General features: G+C 41.1%; 1 pseudogene; it reads left to right on the top strand.

Annotated features, from left to right (window-relative positions):
• The first annotated feature begins 5,765 nt into the window (after nt 1–5,765).
• LOC101153434 (cytochrome c oxidase subunit 7B, mitochondrial-like) lies at nt 5,766–6,355 on the top strand (annotated as a pseudogene).
• Nucleotides 6,356–16,629: the final 10,274 nt, after the last annotated feature.

Here is a 16,629-nt window from a genome sequence, read left to right as displayed (position 1 = left end):
ATGCCTGGCCTTTTTTTTTTTTTTTCTCTCTCAAGACAGGTTCTAGCTCTGTCACCCAGGCTAGAGTGCACTGGTGCAATCTTGGCTCACTGCAACCTCCACCTCCTGGGTTCAAGTGATTCTCCTGCCTCAGCCTCCCGAGTAGGACGGACTACAAGCATGTGCCTCCCAAGTAGCAAGGACTACAAGCATGTCATCCCAGGCATGAGCCACCACACCTTGCAGATTCCATGAGGTTTCTTGGGGTCAGGTTAAAGGTGTTGAGAACAAAGAGGAGAATCACATTCTCATGCCAGCCACGCCCAGCTTTCCAGAGAGGAGAAGAGATTATTGTTGGAAATATGATAGAATTATTAATAACGTATAAAGAAATCATAGTTCACATCTCCTTTTTGTTTTAATAGTGTGTAAAGATTGCAATTTTTTTTTTTTTTGAGACAGAGTCTTGCTCTGTCACCCAGACTGGAGTGCAGTGGCGTGATGTTGGCTCACTGCAACCTCTGCCTCCTGGGTTCAAGTTATTCTCCTGCCTCAGCCTCCTGAGTAGCTGATACTACAAGCATGTGCCACCACACCTAGCTAATTTTTTTTATTTTTAGTAGAGACGGGGTTTCACCGTGTTAGCCAGGATGGTCCCGATCTCTTGATCTCGTGATCCGCCCACCTCGGCCTCCCAAAGTGCTGGGATTACAGGCATGAGCCACTGCACCTGGCCAAGATTGCAATTTTTTAAAATAATGATAAAAATGTTTCACTATTATGACACATAATCTCTATACCCGCAAAGATGTATTCACTTCTTGGGCCATCAGGAAGAAATGTGATGAAAACATTCAGAATTGTCAACTAGCCCACATGCACAGAGATCCGGCCCTGGGAGAACTAGCATCCCTGTCCCTTGCTGGGTGTCACCTAGCATGAGGGAAACAAGCTATAGGATACTCAGGCTGAGTTAGGTTCCTCCTGGAACACCTAGGAATATCTGGCCCAAAGAAAGAGGGTTTGTTTGTTTGTTTGTTTGTTTGTTTGTTTCATACGGAGTCCCACTCTGTCACCCAGGCTGGAGTGCAGTGGCGAGATCTCAGCTCACTGCAACCTCCGCCCCCCAGGTTCAAGCAATTCTCCTGCCTCAGCCTCCCAAGTAGCTGGGATTACAGTGGCATGATCTCAGCTCACTGCAACCTCTGCCTCCTGGGTTCAAGCGATTCTCCTGCCTCAGCCTCCCGAGTGGCTGTGATTACAGGTGCCTGCCACCACATCCGGCTAATTTTTTGTATTTTTAGTAGAAACAGGGCTTCGCCATGTTGGCCAGATTGGTCTCGAACTCCTGACCTCAGGTGATCCACCGGCCTTGGCCTCCCAAAGTGCTGGGATTACAGGCATGAGCCACCGCGCCTGGCCGGAAAGGTTTTGAAGTGGCACACAATGATCTACTCAAATGGTCTCCCAATGGGCTGGGTGGAACTTGTCCCTCCTGGGGTTGTAACTAAGAATGGACTGCTCCCTTGGGGATTAAATGAAAGAATTGTAAAAATGGGGAGAAGGCTTTTTCTATCTCAGCAAGACTAGAAACTGCAATTACAAGTGTCATCAAACAGACTCTCATTGATGACGGAGGGCGTGATGAGGTGACATGAGTAATAACAGCAAGGCACTTTGCCCATGAGGACCACCAGGCAGTGGAGCAGAAAAGAGGCACTAACAGGTGTCACAGGGACAATCTAATGGCAAGCAAGGACATCACAGGCGCCTCTTGAGCTAGAATTTGAAAGGCTTAAGGAGTTTGGGTTTCATCCTGAAGGCAATAGGGTTATGAGCAAAGGAACAATATAATACAATTTGCATTTTAGAAAAATAACTTTGGCAGCCAGGGAAGACTGTCCTGTAAGAGGGCAAGGCTGGATGCTGGGAAAACAGTTAGAAAGCGATTCCAGCAATCTAGACAAGAAATGATGAGGGCCTAAATTAACATTCTTTGGATGGTATTAAAGGGAGGGGAGAGCATGAAACTGGTCATAAGAGATACTAAGAAAGTCAGAGGGAACAAGAATATAACCAGTGGGAGAAAAGTACAAAATGGCACAATTAACGGAGATTTAGAGTGGTGTCATAAAAGAAAGAGAATCTCACTCATGTCCTCAAGAAACAAGCCAATGAACTACATTCCTAATGCCACATGAGTTTGGAGATATATTTTTAAAAATGTGTGAAAAACTGAAAACCATGTATATGATTCCAATAATCAAATCAAAGTTAGAAGTAAAAGTACAACATTGGTCTTCAATTGGAATGATATAATTACTAGGGTGATAAAGTATAAGAAAGACCCCATGTTAGTGGATTTACTCTGTCTGTACTATTCACTCTGTGCCCAGTGCTTTGCTAACATAAAATCACTTAAGGCAGGAGAAAACAGGATCTAGTTTTCTAGGGGCAAGACTCAGTGAGCTGAGCTCATCCTTACAATACTTTAATTCCTAGAAATTTATTTATTTTTATTTTATTATTATTATTTTTTGAGATGGAGTTTCGCTCTCATTGCTCAGGCTGGAGGGCAATGCCACAATCTCGGCTCACCACAACCTCAGCCTCCCAGGTTCAAGTGATTCTCCTGCCTCAGCCTCTGGAATAGCTGGGACTACAGGCGCCCGCCACCACGCCCGGCTAATTTTTTGTATTTTTAGTAGAGACGGGGTTTCACCGTGTTAGCCAGGATGGTCTCGATTTCCTGACCTCGAGATCCACCCGCCTCGGCCTCCCAAAGTGCTGGGATTACAGACGTGAGCCACTGCGCCCAGCCTAGTAATTTATTTTTTAAATTTCCTCATTCATTTAATAGGTACTTGATATACTTTACTCTTTTTTTTTTTTTTTGAGATGGAGTCTCAGTCTGTCTCCCACTCTGGAATGCAATGGCACAATCTCAGCTCACTGCAACCTCCACCTCCCGGGTTCAAGCGATTCTCCTGCCTCAGCCTCCCGAGTAGCTGGGATTACAGGCGTCCACCACCACACCCAGCTAATTTTTGTATTTTTAGTAGAGACTGGGTTTCATCATGTTGGTCAGGCTGGTCTCGAACTCCTGACCTCAGGTGATCCACCTGCCTCAGCCTCCCAAAGTGCTGGGATTACAGGTGTCAGCCGCCATGCCCGACTACTTTACTCTTTAATTAACATACTTCAATACATATTTAAATAATAAATATTTAAATAATATATCAGCAATGTTGATATAAGTACCATTTAGTCCATAGGTTATATGGCAAGAAGGAATTGGAGCAGAACTTGAGATATAATGGACGTTGTCAAGAGGTTACGTACTCTGAGACTGAAAAGCATACTTTAATATTGCCCCATGATATCATCTCTAGATACAGTAGCTGGCTATGATTTTAGGAGACTTTTTTCTTTCTTTCTTTTTTTTTTTTTTGAGACACAGTTTCACTCTGTCGCCCAGGCTGGAGCGCAGTGGCATAATCTCGGCTCACAGCAACCTCTGCCTCCCAGGTTCAAGCGATTCTCCTGCCTCAGCTTCTCAAGTAGCTGGGACTGCAGGCATGTGCCACCATGCCCGGTTAATTTTTGTATTTTTACTAGAGACTAAGTTCTGCCATGTTGCCCAGGCTGGTCTTGAACTCCCAACCTCAAGTGATCTGCCCACCTCAGCCTCCCAAAGTGCTGGGATTACAAGCATGAGTGAACACACCCAGCCTAGGAGCTTTTTTCTTTTGGAACAGGCATGTGAGCTTATAATTAGAAAAGTATATTTGAATTATATTGGCCTAGGGCTACTTTGGAACTGTAGAATGAGAAAACATATGTGTTTATCAGACTTGATAATAATAGCTAAAATATATTGAGCACTGCATTCATTCCAGAGATGTACTCATTTTATCCTAATGCCAATTTGTGAGGTAGCCTTGGATTATTACTTAGGAATAAGTACGCTGAGACACAGAGAGATTAATTTGCCGAAGTTCATAAAACATGATAAGTGGCAGAGCTACTTTTCTAGCTCAGGTGAAGTCTACATTCTTTACCATTGTACTGAGCGGGACAGCATCTGAATACCCATCCCTGGCAGCTTAAGCACTGCGTTTGACACCATGTGATACTGCTCCCCTACTTCCAGTCACCAAAGATTGGACGCCTGATGACATAGGGACTGCCGATTCAGAAACACACATGCATGACGTGAACTAAGCCAGTCATTTTTCTTCTCTTGGCTTCATTAATCTCTTCTAATACTAAGAGATAATGCTGGTCAATGGTAAGATTAAAGGTAAAACCATGCCCTGGTTTTACCGCAGACCAAAGCCTGCTGTGAGCAGGCTTTATGAGGCTTTATGAGGAAGCAGAAAAGACACAATGGCCAGCGAGGAGGCTGGGCTGCTTAGGGCAGCATTAAGAACTACTCAAGGCTGGGCGCGGTGGCTCACGCCTGTAATCCCAACACTTCGGGAGGTCGAGGCGGGCGGATCACGAGGTCAGGAGATCGAGACCATCCTGGCTAACACGGTGAAACCCCGTCTCCACTAAAAAAAAAAAATACAAAAAAATTAGCCCGGCACCTGTAGTCCCAGCTACCCCGGGGGGCTGAGGCAGGAGAATGGCGGGAACCCGGGAGGCGGAGGTTGCAGTGAGCAGAGAACGCGCCACAGCACTCCAGCCTGGGCGACAGAGCAAGACTCAGTCTCAAAAAAAAAAAAAAAAGAACTACTCAAAACTTGGAAAAATTAGGAACTGTAAAACCTGATTCCATCAGTCATGAATCGTAGTTGGAAATTGGTAAGGCCTAGCTATTCTAGTTGTCTTTCAGAGTGAGGGTTTGAAAGATCTCGTCTAGTTTGTCACCAGTGTTATGACGGCATCTCTAGCATTCCCTGCCACGCTGTTTGTGTTTGGACCTCTCTTTTTCAGGTGAGAGACTGGAAGCCTGGCTGTGGTGTTATGTGAGTTTCCTAGGGCTGCCATAGCCAATTCCTGTCAACTTAGTGGCTTAAACAACAGCAATTTATTCTCTCAGAGTTCTGGAAAACAGAAATCTGAAGTCGAGGTGTTGGCAAGGCTGTGCTCCCTCCACAGGCTCTAGGAGAGATTCCACTTCCTTTTCCAGCTTCTGTGGCTGAAAATGCCTTGAATGGTGGCTGCGTACTCCAGTTTCTGCCTCTGTATTCACAGGGCCTTCTCCTCTGTGTCTGTGTCTTCTCCTCCTGTGTCTCTTATAAGGACATCTGTCATTGGATTTGGGGCCCACCTTGGTAATACAGGATGGTCTCATCTCAGGGTCCTTAATTTAATTAATCTGCAAAAACCCCTTCTCCAAATAAGGCCACATTCACAGCGGCTCGGCATTAAGACATGGACATATATTTTGAGGGGCTGCCATTCCACCTATTCCAGGTCCTGGATGTGGTGTGGTGCCACTGTTTTTCTAAAAGCCTAAGGAAAGACAAAGGAGGGTAATACACTTTCAGGTTTCGGTCAGTGTTTCTTTTGTTTAATGAACTCTATGGGTTGGGCCCATGCAATTCCAGAAGGATTGCTAGAGAAAGTATCAGCCCACAATATTCTGCATGTTTTATGTCTGAAGCATGGGGAAAACCTTTACAAACAATTCGATTAACTCTTCCCACAGTTAACTTTGGGGACTCCCAGAAGATAAAATAATAAGAAAAAAAGCTGAAATCCTGCCATTTGACCAGTGAACGTTCCTGATCTAGTGGACTTAGAAACCTTCCCAAGGGACCTGATGCAAATTTGCACCAAAGCAGCAGCTGCATTTCCACAGTTCTAGCTTCACCTTCACAATGTTTCCCTTGCTCAAAAAGGCACTAAGTCATCTCCAAGTTTGAAGCACCCAGCGAACAACAGCAAGGCAGAGCCACCAGAAGCATACACCTGATTTTCATGACAAACACGGTAACGCTGTATGAGCTAGTGAAACCACTTTCTGTATTGCTGTACGGATATGTATAGCAACACAAACTGGAATAGAATGGAACATGCCCCCTGTTGGCAGAGTCACCCCAAAGGAATGGAGAGATAAGTAGGCATCCCAGCTGGTATAATATTGAATTGTTTAGAAAACAACTCATAATTGATGCCAAGTGAAAGCACTGTGTACCCATTAAAACATTACATTATTGAAGAAGTAATGTTTTGAAGAGTGAACTCTTCAAAAAAAAAAAAAATCTTACCTAGGATCACAAACTGGTGTTGTCTAGGAGACAGTTCAGGTTACAGATAAAACAGAGATCTACCCAAGATAACTCGAGTAAAAGATACATGGGGAACAACAAAGAGACTCGTGCAAACCCAGAATCAAATATTAGGCTGTAACAGGTCTGGGCCATGTGGGGAATGGGGTTTGGATTTGTAGCAGCTCCAGGATTTCATGGATCTTCACCTGCTTTTCCACCCATAACATGACTGGCCTATACACCACTGTGTGTTTCTGTCTCTTGATGTCAAATATAATTTTCAGAAATTTGGAAACATAATTCTTATAGTTTGCTAAGTTTTGTACACAACTGGTTAATGTCCCACAGGAACATGAAACCGTCTTTTTCAGAATTATCTTCTCTATTAACAGAAAAGAAAGCTATCACATCTTATCCATTTTACACAATTATAGAATGTCTAGCTTCTAATCAATTCTGTAAACAAAGTCCATTTCCCTAGAGAGTTAGGTGACGCTTAAGTCAAAGCTTTGGCATGACACTAAAAATTCACACAATCAAAAAAAATTTCATAGAATCATATCGTTGCTTTATTTCTAAGTTTTGCATAATTCTCCTAAACATTCCCCCTTTTGATCAAAAGTAATCTTTAAGCATCCTTATTGGATAGTCAGCAAATCTAGAGCCATGTGGTGTTGATCAGCTGCTAAGACCAGAATATTAAATTTTGCCTAGAGATTAAAAAATCTATAGTTTCATCTTCAATAGCTTCCATGGATTCAGAGATGATTTCTATGGCTATTTACTCATCCATTTCAAAGCTAGGAAACCAAAACCAGAGAATTCAGCTCTACAAAGTTTTACCTGCAGTACCTTGTAAATGTACAGACAGGATCATCTGGGACTTTTGTCTGAACTCTTCTTTATTCTAGGCCTTGTTGTCTGATGCCATTTTCATAAACGTTGATTATTTTTCTTTGCCACCATGTTTTTCCCTCCTTATAACCTGTCTTCTGACAGAGCCCCTTCAGTCTTTAAACTTATTTCTACCATCCTGCCCCTGGCTTCTATCTTGTAATGAATTCCCCTTTTCTGTTTAAGCCAGCTTGAGTGGGTTTCTATTGCTTATAATTGAGTCTGAACCAATTCAATCACCTAATCCTACAGCCTAGGGTAACCAAACGTCAACTCAGACTTTGGTGGGACCCCACATTACCCTTGGAACTGAAAGATCTAAACTAAAATTAATGTTTGTCTGACATTTTGATTAGGAAGAAACTATCAAAGGTAAAATTTGAGTTAAGTCTTGAAAAATCAGGCAGTTATTTATTTTTTTAAAAAAGTACTTGTACAAAAAAAGTATTTGTGGGGACTTCCACTTCTGAGAAGATAGAACAGACATATTTTTTTCCCTATTTCTCCTACTAATTACGACTAAAAACCCTGGATACTATATATACCTGGATACAAACATAAGGAGACTCCAAAAGATAGAAAGAAGAAAGCAGACCAACAAGGTACAGTGGAACCTGAGAACCCACACACGGGGGATTTCCTTTGATTTCCTTTTTGCCTCACGATCCCAGACTTGAAGTGGAGGAAGCCAGCAACCCATGTTGTCAGTGATTCCAGAACAAAAGAGCCCCAACAAAAGTCTATTCTCTCCAGCCAAAAGACCAAGAAAGATGTAGCCAAATAAGACAAGAATTTTAGACGATACCCACTCTACTCCATCCAAACACCATAGAAAACAATTGTGGCCCCATCCCTACCCCCATTGGCAAAAGTCAAGAAGCCTAAACTTCCACTCAGCAGATGCCATAACAAGGTATCTCAACACCCAATCCCAAAGGGCTGGTGTCAGAGAGGGACAAGCAGAGAGCTGAGAGCTTCATCTCTGCTGGCCAGTAACAGGGACCTTCCCCTCTCCATGGTGTCAGTGGAGACCATATGGGGAGCCTGGACTTCCAGCCCCTTCCAACACTAATGAGGCACCCTTTGCCATTCCTGCCAGGGTGGTATCAGAGGGTCTAGTGAAGAGTCAGAACTTTGACCACTGTCTAGCAGTAATTAGGTCACTCCCACCAAGGTGTCAGTGGAGACCACATGGGAAACTGAGGCAGAAGGAGTCTGCTCCCCTCAGGTCTCAATGGTGGCCAAGTAGAGAACATGGACTTGTACCTCTACCTGTCATAAAGAGGCAGCATCATCACACATATCTCCCCTACCAGAGTAGTGTCAGAAAAAGCCAACTAAAACAAAAAGTTTAGATAAAATCCAGAGTCTCAGAACATAATACAAAATGTCTAGGTTCCAGTGGAAAAGTACTCATCATGCCAAAAACTAGAAAGATCTCTGTCTTAGCTTAGGCTGCCATAACAAAATACCATAGACTGGGTAGGTTAAATAACAGGAATTTATTTCTCACAATTCTGGAGACTGGAAGTCCAAGATCAGGGTGCCAGCAGGTCAGTGTCTAGTGAGGGTCTTCTCCTTGGATTGCTGTGTCCTCACATGGCCTTTCTTTGGTGCACAAGGGTGGAGAGAGGGAGAGAGGAAGCAAGCTGTCTAATGTCTCTTCTTTTACGAGTGCCAGTCCCATAATAAGAATTCCACACTTATGACCCCCCAAAGTCCCCATCTCCCAAGCATTATCACACTGGGGCTTAGGACTTCAACATATAAATTTGTTGGGAACACAGTTTGGTCCATAGCAACCTCAAACCTGTGAAAAAAGACAATCGATATGTGCCAACACCAAAATGAGAGAGATATTAGCATTATTTCACAAAATTTTAAAGCAGCCATGATAAAAAATGTTTCATCCAGACATGGCGGCATGCACCTGAAGTCCCAGCTACTTGGGAGGCTGAGGTAGGAGAACTGTTTGAGCCCAGGAGTTCAAGACCAGCCTGGGCAACATAGTGAGACCCCCTCTCAAAAAACAAAACAGTTGGCCAGGTGCAGTGGCTCATGCCTGTAATCCCAGCACTGGAGCGGGCCAAGGTGGGAGGACTGCTTGAGTCCAGGAGTTCAAGACCAGTTTGGGCAACATAGAAAGACCTTGTCTCTACAAACAATTAAAAAATTAGCTGGGTATAATAGTGCATGCCTATGGTCCCAGCTACTGGGGAGGCTGAGGTGGGAGGATTGCTTCAGCCTGGACAGTTGAGGCTGTGGTGAGCTATCATGCCACTGTACTCCAGCCTAGACAAGAGAGAAAGACCTCATCTCGAAGAAGAGGAAGAAGAAGAAGAAGGAGAAGGAGAAGGAGGAGGAGGACGATGACCCAAACTGAAATCTTAAAGTTTAAAAATACAGTAACTGAAATTAAAAGGTAACTGAAATTAACAGCAGAAGGGAGTGAACTTGAAGATAACGCAATAGAAATTAACCTGAATAGCAGAGAGAACAAAGCCTAAAAAAAAAGAAAGAAAGAAAGTCAAACAGGGACCTGTGGGTTATAATAAAGTATCTAATATTAGTATCATTAGAATCCTATAAGCAGAAGCAAAAGATAGTTGAGAAAGTACTCAACAAAATAATGGCTAAAAACTTTCCAAATGTGTCAAGGGACATAAATTAATAGATTTAAGAAGCCAGGCATGGCTGGGCATCTTGGCCCATGCCTGTAATTCCAGTGCTTTGGGAGGCCAAGGCAGGAGGAGCACTTGAGGCCAGGAGTTCAAGACCAGCCTGGGCAACATAGTGAGGCCCAGTCTCAAAAAATCAAAAAACGGCATGATGGCACATGCTTGTAGTCCCAGTTTCCCAGTTACTTGGGAAACTGAGGCAGAAGGATCACTTAAGCCCAGGAGTTTGAGGCTATAGCGAACTATGATTGTACCATTGCATTCCAGCCTGGGCAAAATGTGAGACTCTGTCTCTAAAAAAATAAAATAAGGTAAGAAAAGATTAAACTTAAAAAATTAAATATGTTTTTTAAAAAGCTTAACAAACCCCAAAAAGGATAAACTCAAAAAAACATACCAAGGATCAGGGATGGTGGCTCATGCTCATAATCCCAGCACTTTTGGAGACTGAGGCAGGAAAATCACTTGATCCCAGGAGTTTGAGACCAGCCTGGGCAACATAAAGAGACTCTGTCTGTAAAAAACAAACAAACAAACCATACCAAGATATATAATAATTAAACTAAAGACAAAGAAAAATCTTGAAAGCAGCCAGAGTAAAATAATACCTTATCACTAAGTGAAACAATTAAAATGATAGTGTACTTCTTATCAGAAAGCATGGAGATCAGAAGGAACTGGCACAATATTTTTTCAGTGCTAAAAAAGAAAACTATTGATATGGTTTGGGTGGGGACACAGCCAAACCATATCATCTTGAATTCCCACATGTTGTGGGAGGGACCTGATGGGAGGTAATAGAATCATGGGGGCAAATCTTTCCCATGCTGTTCTCATGATAGTGAATAAGTCTCACAACACCAGATGGTTTTAAAAAGAGGAATTCCCCTGCACAAGCTTTCTCTCTTTGCCTGCTGCCATCCATGTAAGACGTGACTTGCTCCTCCTTGCCTTCTGCCATGATTGTGAGGCTTCCTCAGCCACGTGAAACTGTAAGTCCAATTAAACCTCATTATTTTGTAAATTGTCCAGTGTCAGGTATATCTTTATCAGCAGTGTGAAAATGGACTAATACAACTGTCAACTCAGAACTTTATACCCAGCAAAACTATATCTTTCAGAAATAAAGAAGAAACCAAAACATTCTCTGATTAAAAAAAAAAAAAAAACTAGAAAAATCTGTGGTTAACAGACCTATTCTCAAAGAATGGCTAAAAAAAGTTCTCTAAACAGAAGGGAAATGACAAAAGAGGAAAGTTTGAGACATCAGGAAGGAAGAAATAACATATTAAGGAAAAGTATGGATAAATAATGCCTTTTCTTCTCCTAAGTTTTGTAAATTATGTTTGATGATTGAAGCAAAATTTACAATGGCTGATGTAGTTCCAAATGTATGCAAAGGATATACTTAAGACAATTATATTACAAGCAGGGGAGGGCAAAGGGATGTAAAGATTTAAGGTTTTATACTGTATTTGAACTACTAAAATGAAAACACTAGTAGACTGTGATAAGTTATGTATTCATAATGTAATATCTAAAGCAAACACTTAAAAAGCTACACAAAGAGATACATTCAAAAACACATTAGACAAATCAAAATGGAATTCTAAAAAATGTTCAAGCAACCCACAGGAAGGCACATAAATAAAGAAATGAACAAAAAGAAAAGAGAAAAACAGAAAATGAAATAATAAAATGGCAGACACATTTTTTCTCAGCCGTTTGGCTAGATCAAGTGTTAAATGGCAGACCTAATCCATTATTTTTAATTAATTAATTAATTTTTTTGAGACAGCATCTCTCTCTCTGTGTTGCCCAGACTGGAGTGCAGTGGTGCGATCGCAGCTCACTGCAGCCTCAACTTCCTGGGCTCAAGCAATCCTTCCACCTCAGCCTCCAACATAGCTGGACCACAGGTGTGCACCCCCATATCCAGCTAATTTTTTATTTTTTGTAGAGATGGGGTCTCACTATGTTGCCCAGGCTGGTCTGGAACTCCAAGGCTCAAGCAATCCTCCTGCCTCAGCGTCCCAAAGTGCTGGGATTACAGGTGTGAGCCACTGCACCTGGCCACACTAAATCTTTAGCATATTAAGAATTACATTAATATAAATGGTCTAAATATACCAACTAAAGGACAGAGATTGCAGAGTGGATTTTAAAAAAATATGACCCAACTATATGCCATCTATAAGAAATGTATTTCATATATAATAATATTGGATGACAAAGATATTATACAAGCATTAATTTTAAAAAGTAAGAGTGCTATATCAGTATCAGATAAAGCAGAACTCAGAGTAAAGAAAATTAACAAGGACGGAGAGGCACATTTTATAATGACAAATCAGTCACTCTACCAATAAAACACAGTAACCTTTTTTGTTTAGACAGGGTCTCACTCTGTCACCCAGGCTAGAGTTCAGTGGCATGATCTCAACTCACTACAACATCCACCTTCCATGCTCAAGTGATCTTCCCACCTCAGCCTCCCAAGTAGCTGGGAGCACAGGCATGTGCCACCATGCCCAGCTAATTTTTGTATTTTGTGTAGAAACAGGGTTTTGCCATATTGCCCATGCTGGTCTTGAACTCCTGAGCTCAAGTGATTCACCCGCCTTGACCTCCCAAATTGCTGAGATTACCCATGTGAGCCACCATGCCCAGCAAAATATGATAATCTTAAATATGTATATGGCTAAGAATAGAGCTGCAAAATGTGAGAAACAAAAACTGATAGAACTTAAAGGAGAAATAAATACATCCGTAATTATAGCTGGAGACTTCAACACTCCTCTCAACAAGTAATAAAACAAGTAGACAGAAAACAAAGATATGGAAGAACTCAACATCATCAACCAATAAGAGCTAAGTAACTTTTATAGAATACCTCACTGAATAACAACATTATACACTCTCTTTTCAAGTGCTCAGCAAACATAAGCAGATACATCATATCATAGGTCAGAGCAACAATCCCTAAGACATTTAAAAGAATGTACATCACACAGAATGTGTTCTCTTACCATGATGAAATCAAACTAAAAATGAATAACGTAAAACTAAGAGTAAAATCTTCCAACACTTGGAAACTAAACAACACACTTCTAAATAACCCTTAAAAAGGAAGTACCAAGGGAAATTAGAAAATACACAATACTTAATGAAAATAAAAATACAACATATTAAAATGTGCCAGACACTCGCTGTTGATAGGGAAATTCACAACCTAAATGCATATATTAGGAAAGAGGATAAGTATCAAATCAGTAATTAAAGCTGCCAACTCAAGAACTCTGAGAAATAAGGGCAAACAAAACCAAAAATATCCAGAAGAAAAGAACAATGATTCAAGTATAAATCAATGAAATTTAAAACAGGAAACCAATAACGGAAATCAATGAAAGGAAGAGCTGGGTCTTCAAAAAGATCAATAAAATTGACAAATCTCTTTTTAGACTGACAAAGAAAAAAGAGAATACACAATTGCCAATATCATGAGTGAAGCAGGGGATATTACTACAGACTCTGCAGACAACACAAGGAAAATAAGGAAATACTATTAACAAACCTGACAGACAAAAATTTGGCAACTTAGATAAAGTGGACCAATTTATCAAAAAACACAAATTGCCACAGCTCACCAAACCTGAAATCAATAGTTTGAATAGTTCTATAACTATTAATAAAATTGAAGATGTAATTTTAAAATTTTCCCCAAAAGTCATAACGAGGCCTGGATAGTTTAGAGAAATTCTACCAAAAAATTAAAGAAGAATTAACACCAATTCTATACAATCACTTCCAAAAAATAGAAAAGGAAGAGACACCGCCCAACTTATTTGATAAGTATTACTATAATGCCAAAAGCAGAAAAAGACAATACAAAACCCAGTAAACTACAGACCAATATTCAAAGAGGGAAACTTTCTAACTTGATAAAGACCATCTACAGAAAACCCACAGCTAGCACTTCACCTAATGGTAAAAGACTGAATCCTACTCTGTACAATTGGGAAAAGGCAAGGTTATCCATTCTTCATTCTAATTACTTCTATTTAATACAGTACTGGAAGTCTAGCCAGTGCAATAAGGCAAGAAAAAGAAATAAAAGCCATACAGTTCAAAAAGGAAGAAATAAAATTGTTTCTATTTGCAGATGACATGATTATTTATGTATAAAGTCTCAAGAAATCTACAAAAAAACCCCAAAACCTTTCTAGAATGAATATTTACAGCAAGATTGCAGGAAACAAGTTAATATAAAAAATCAATTGTATTTCTATATATTAACAATGAACACAGGGACATTGAAATGAAAAATACATTACTGGCCAGTGTGGTGGCTCATGCCTGTAATCCCAGCACATTGGGAGGCTGAGGTGGCAGGATCACCTGAGTTCAAGGATGCAGTAAGCTATAATCACACCATCACTCTCCAGCTTGGGCAAAAGAATGAGACCCTGACTCCTAAAAATAAATAAATAAAAATACATTATCATTCACAATAGTACCAATAAAAAAGAAACAGGTGTAAATCTAACAAAATGTGTACAGGACTTACATGTTGAAAACTATACAACGTTGTTGAGAGAAATTTTAAAATTTATAAACAAATGAAAAGAAATACTGTGTTATTGAGTTAGAGATCTGATACACTAAAGATATCAGTTCTCAAATTGATATACAGTTTAATACAATTCCTAGCCAAATACCAGCAAAGTTTTTGAAGGTATAGAAAATAAAAAGCAGGCCAGGTGCGGTTGCTTAAGCCAGTAATCCCAGCACTTTGGGAGGCCAAGTCAGGTAGATCACATGAGGTCAGGTGCCAAGACCAGCCTGGGCAACATAGTGAAACCCTGCCTCTACTAAAAATACAAAATTAGCCTGGTGTGCTGGCACACGCCTGTAGTCCCAGCTACTCAGGAGACTGAGGCAGGAGAATCGCTTGAACCTGGGAGGCAGAGGTTGCAGTGAGCTAAGATCACACCACTGCACTCCAGCCTGGGTGACAGAGGGAGACTCTGTATCAAAAAAAAAAAAAAAGGAAGGAAGGAGGGAGGGAGGGAAGGAAGGAAGGGAGGGAAGGAAGGAAAGTAGAGTAGCTAAAACAATTTTTAAAAAGAATAAATGGGGCTGGGCCTGGTGGCTCAAGCCTATAAGCCCAGCACTTTGGGAAGCTGAGGCGAGTGGATCACTTGAGGACAGGAGTTCAAGACCAGCCTGGCCAAAATGGTAAAACCCCATCTCTACTAAAAATACAGAAAATTAGCCAGATGTGGTGGCACATCTGTAATCCCAGCTTGTTTGGAGGCTGAGTCAGGTGAATTGCTGGACCCTGGGAGGTAGAGGTTGCAGTAAACCGAGATCACAGCCACTGTACTCCAGCCTGAGAGAAACAGCAAGACTCTGTCTCAAAAACAAACAAACAAAAAGAATAAATGGAGAGAAATTGGTCTATCCAATTTTAAAACTTACCATATAGCTATAGTAATCAGAATCAGAGTGTGGTATGGTGAAGGGATAGACACATACATCAATGGAATTTCTGTTGAGAACCCCGAAATAGACCACCACAAATATACCTAACTGATATTTCACAAAGCTGCAAAAGCAATTCAATAAAGGAAAGATAGCCTTTTCAACAAGCAGTGCTGGAGAATTGTGCATCCATAGGCAAAAAAAAAAAATGAACCTCAACTCACTTTTCATACCTTATACAAAAATGACCTCCAAATGGATTATGAATTTGACTGTAAAATGTAAAACTATAAAACTTTTAGAAATAAACATAGAAAATCTTCAGGACCTAAGCTAGGTAGAGAGTTCTTAGACTTGACATTAAATCATAATTCATAAAAGAAAAATTGATAAATTTGACTTCATCAAAATTAAAACCATTACACACTGCTAAAGATCCTTTTATAAGTTTGAAAAGACAAGCTACAGTTTGCAAGAAAGTATTTGCAAATTGCATATCAGAGAAAGGGCTAGTATCTAGAAAGTATAAAGAGCTCTCAAAACTCAACAGTGACAAAGTAAACAATCCATCTGGGCATGGTAGCTCATGCCTATAATCTCAGCACTTTCAGAGGCCTAGAGAGCTAGCTCACTTGAGCTCAGGAGTTCGAGACCAGCCTGGGCAATATGGTGAAACCCCATCTCTACAAAAAATATAAAAATTATCCGGGTATGGTGGACTGTGCCTGTAGTCGCAGCTACTCAGGAGGCTGAGGTTGTTGCAGGAACCAAGGAACTGGAGAAACCAATGGGTGGAACAGGAGGATTCTATTTAGGTGCACTGGCCCAGCAGATTTGCATCCAAAAGGCTGAGCCCCAAACAAAGACTTGGCTTGACTTTTATACATGCATCAGTGGTGCAAAATGCAGTGGTGCGAAAGCAGGTTTATAGAAGCAGAATAAAGGCAGTTTATTAAACAGCAACAGGCTCATAACTCAGGCTTTCATGTGATTCTTGCTATGCGGGCCAGGTGGCTGTTATCTAGGCTTGCTGAAGATGCCCGCACAATCTTATCTCGTGTCCTTCCCTATGGCACCCAGATGTCTGCAGTCTAAGCTTTCTCAAGCTTGCTCAAAACTTGCAGTGCAGGATACAATTGCATGGAGTGGGGAGCGATTCAAGGGGGAAACTGTTCATACCACAGGAAAGGAAGAAAGTTTGTTTTTTTTCTTCTTGCATCTTCTGCTTCAAGGTAAGAGGATTGCTTGAGCCTGGGAGGCAGAGGTTGCAGTGAGCTGAGATCATGCCACTGTAGTCCAGGATGGGCAACAGAGTGAGACCTTGTCTCAAAAAAAAAAAAAAAAGTAAACAATCCAATCAGAACAAGTGC

Source organism: Gorilla gorilla, chromosome 11, assembly GCF_029281585.2.
Source record: "Gorilla gorilla gorilla isolate KB3781 chromosome 11, NHGRI_mGorGor1-v2.1_pri, whole genome shotgun sequence".
Taxonomy (NCBI): domain Eukaryota; kingdom Metazoa; phylum Chordata; class Mammalia; order Primates; family Hominidae; genus Gorilla; species Gorilla gorilla.
This window is presented reverse-complemented; position numbering and strand designations above follow the sequence as displayed.